Source organism: Palaemon carinicauda, chromosome 26 (assembly GCF_036898095.1).
Source record: "Palaemon carinicauda isolate YSFRI2023 chromosome 26, ASM3689809v2, whole genome shotgun sequence".
NCBI lineage: Eukaryota > Metazoa > Arthropoda > Malacostraca > Decapoda > Palaemonidae > Palaemon > Palaemon carinicauda.
In genome coordinates, this window is record NC_090750.1 from 7,176,442 (window position 1) to 7,181,037 (window position 4,596).

Consider the following 4,596-nt stretch of genomic DNA (forward strand, 5'->3'; position numbering starts at 1 on the left):
GATTTATGACTTCTCCATATGGTAAATAAAAAGGAGAGAGCCAATATAAGATTTCCTTGAGGTCAGTGATCAAAAGAATTGAGTAGAACTAAACAATAATCCATTATCCCTGATTAGTGACATACAATACATGTTCATAATAGCACCATATAAAATAAATGACTGATCACAAGGGTTCATAATTTGGGACATTGACCTTCGTCCTAATTAATGCAAGGTATTGTGCGATTGTGGTCAGTCAATAGATAGCCTACCCAAGTGCTGCTACAATAGCTTTTAAGGTTCTCCTAAGCGAATTATATATAATTCGTAGTTTTTCCTTATGAATTAAAAAATATATACTATCCATACAACGATTACATCTTTAAATAAGGTACATATCAATAAAAAATTTGTTTCTTATAATGATTCCTTTTTAATTAATACGAAACATTCAGCCAGGAAAAAAAATGTAAACACAATCCAAAATGAAAAAAAAATGTTTAATCAATGTTTTCACGTGGGCTGTAACTGAAAATCCGACTATTCAATTGTTTCATTTGTGGATGAAAGATATCAAACGAGGCGATGTTTCATAGTAAATAAGGTAAGCTTTTTCAGTCATCACATTGCAGTCTAAGGAAAACATGAAAGTTATTACTTGAACAACAAGCAAAAAAAAAAAACCATGTCTTTCAAAAGTGGATCAACGTTATCTGAGAAAGCTCAGATTGCTTCTTATGAAGTATGGGAAATGATTGTCAAAAGCTCTTGGTGAATCTATCATTTAGCCTTCTTGTAAGAATAAAGTTATATATCTTTTTTTTTTTTTTGTAAAAAACTTCAGAGAAACAAAGAAGTGAAATTCCAATATCAAATGGTACTGTTCGCAGATATAAATTAGGAATGTTCAATAATATTAAAGAAAATGTTTGCCGTAGTAAATTTTATAAAGGATTCATACATTGCAGTCCAAGTTATGACTAAACCGACTTAACCAGCAAAGTGTAAATACTTCCCTTCATGCGCTTTGTAGATGGAGATACAATGAGATATCAGGTTCTTTGCTGGAAAGAATTGTTTACCACAACTAAGGATGTCATTTGAAGTTTACGTCTTGTATCCTTTGCGGCTCTGTCTCCGCTATTTCTGCCTCCATACACACACAACCATATATATATAAATATATATATATATATATATATATATATATATATATATATATATATATATATATATATATATATATATATATATATATATATATATATGTGTGTGTGTGTGTGTGTGTGTGTGTGTGTGTATCTCTCTCTCTGTATATATATATATATATATATATATATATATATATATATATATATATATATATATATATATATATATATATGTGTGTGTGTGTGTGTGTGTGTGTGTGTGTATACATATATATTTTTGGGATCAAGCCATGTCATCGTGATGGAAGTTCCTTAAAGTAGCTTCCTAAGGGATATATGTACTACAGTGATATTACCAGAGAATTTTACCTATAGGAATCCAGAATTCTAACTCCTGGTGCGAATATCCTTAAAATTTTTCCCAAGGAGATCGCATAATATCAGCGGGCGCATTCTTGACACGCCTCCATAGCAATCTGCACTCCAAACAGCGTTTTGGTTTCAAGGAGGATGGCAAAATAAAAGGGAGCTGTCCTAAGGCTCCCCCTGCTCTCGTAATACTATTGGGAATACAACAGCGCCATTCCCACGATAGCGGCCATTCCTATTTTTGTAGCGATCTCGCTCGCTGATATTTCCTGGTGATCTAACTTTTCGATCGTTTTACAAGATTATTATTATGCTTTCTCCATCTTCTTCCGCCTCTGGAAAGTTGAGTATCGGGTCTTTACTATGAGTATATTTTAGCTCCTGTTTCACAATGAAATTAGAGTATTTTATTATGTTTAAGAGCTAGGCCAGTTACTGAAGGCGCCATGGCGCCGTTGTTCATTAGGCATGTGTTATTTAGATAGCAAAATGACTTCCAGTTTTTAATAACTTTATTTAATTATTTTAATTATTTAGCTATTCAGGCAATTATTCTCATAAGTTTCTATAAAGCGCATAATTTTTTTTCCCCCTTTTCTCTGTCGATTGTATAGTTAGAGTTTCGGTGATTTAGGTAACCGAGATCTTGTATAGCCTAGGTAACCTTACCTAGACGTTTTACTATACGTTCAGACTTTCCCTGGTTACCCTCGTGTATTGTTTTCATTCAGTGGAGACTGATACCTCCTAGAATGTTATGAAACATTACACGTCTCTTAGGAGATTTAAGGGTAATCTCTTTCCCTCTAAGGGTAGCCTCAGGCTACAACCCTAATAGCCGTGCCTTGAATTTTATTCAGACATGGCTAACTTAGTGTTTGTCCTGCCTCTTCCCTTAACCGTTGGTTGTGGTATACCATCGGGTTTTGGGATTTAGTCAAAATCTAAGAGTATTTAGTCTTATGTCGGCGACCTGCCGGCAGGGCGAATGGGTTGTAGGATACCATCATTCCCCTGCCGGGTAGGTGGCCGGCAACGGAGGATAGCCCTCATTAGCCGCACTTGAAGTTATGGTAGGATACCATCTTCTCCTTAGGACTAAAAGATTATTCCTATGCCACAGTACTCTGGGCTGAAGAGTAATTTTCTTTAGCCTAGGATACGTGGTACTGGAACTCTGTTTCTTCTTTGTTGAGAGGAGGCGGCAGTGCCTCCATCCCCTTAACTCTGTCGGAAATTTGTGGGATGGAGAACTGAGTCTCTCCTGTTCCCTGGGATTCTGCCGATACCGAAACAGAGTTTCTTTTACAGGTGGTAGGACTGATAATTTTTGCCAGTTCTTTTCATACTCGTTACATGACCCTGTTCCCTACCCCTCTGTCCTCTTTTAATGGCTGAGCCATTGTCTTTCTTTAGGCCGGCATCTTGCAACCTTCCTTTACTGGTAGGTTGCCGGAGCCAGCCAGACTCCCTCTCGAGCCATGTCTTTGGCTGACGGCAGAGCATACTGCCGCCAACCACATCATCTGTCGGCAATTGCCGGCCTAGCCAGTAACTGCTGGCCCAGTCACCAACTGCCGGCACAGCCGGCAACTGCCAGCCCAGCCGGAAACTGCCGGCGACGAAGATGGCCATGATAGAGAAGTCCCTTCTGTTCCCAAGGTTCTTCATTCCTCCCTTGAACTGCTGCTACAGGTCCTGTTGCCGGAGTACTGCCGGACAGGCTGGCACAGATAGTGCTGACTCAGTTGGCAGCACGCCGACTGTACTGGTACTGCTGTACTTACCGGCCGGCTGTGTATCGGGTTTACCTTGTCGGCAATAGTCCTGTAGCTGCATGGAAGCCTGAATGGTACATTCTCCCTTTCTATTAGAACCTTCTTTCTGGAAAAAGGCAGTCAAAATAGACTTTTACATCCTTAATTACTGTATACATTCACAGTAAGGAGTAGCCTTTTTTCCATGCTATCTCTTCTCTCTCTCTAACTAGCATGCCAGGTATGCCGACAAGACCTAGCTATGCTGGCTACATGCCGGCTGAACTACTGTATACTTTATACAGGTAGCCAGTATATCTGCATTATAGAATATACTACAGATAGAAAACTACTATATAGTTTATACTAGTAGTTATTTCCAATATATTTTGGATATGCAACACAGGCATTTGCTGAGCTCAATCCTATGTTGAATGAATATGATTTCTTCAATATCCTGATTAGAAAAGAGTATTAGGATTACCCTACAATATTAAACACTTCAAGGCATGAGTAATACACTCCTAACCCTTAAAGGGTGGAGCCTTTTTCCTTGAGTCTCCCTGATCAGGAAACTCTATATTTTAATATATTAGGAAGACTATAGCAGCAAATAGGGTTAGCGGGATATACATATATATGTCTTTATTTTCCTAGTCCAGCTAGCTTCATACTAGATGGGCCATACTGTCATATGCTACTATGAAGTCAGCATAATGACTAGACTACAATACATGATGTACATGATTGCAATATAGACTTACTGGAATTAGAAAACTACAGTACCATGATACAGTAGTATTTTCTGACATACCTTAGGTACCCTTGTACGAGCATTCTGCTGGTATCGTTCATATATTGAATGAATAGTTTTCTTCAATATTCTGATCGAGAATCAGTCATCCTGACCCCACAGTATTAACATTATTTTGGGACAGTGATTTGATACTTCTCTACCCCTAGGGGTAAGAGTCCTTCAACTTGGAGTTACTCTATCGAGAAATCTCCATGTAGTTAATACTGAGGGGAGGCAACAGCATTTGCTCACAGGGTATGTATCTCCTACTCTCCCTTTATAGCTTACAATCCTAAGCTACTCTATTGTAAATGACATTTGCATGTTGATTGTCAAGGAGATAATCCATTGTATACTCATTTGGTTTTCCTTTCTTTACAGGAGGAACACCAGATACCTTGTGCTGCAGTCCTCTGCAAGGCCAAGAGTAAGTATTTTTATGATCATAATACTTGCAGGTTTCATGCCCCCTGCAATATTATTTCCAGATCCCTACATTATAGGAACCCACAGGTTTGCACTATATGTCGGACATTAATAT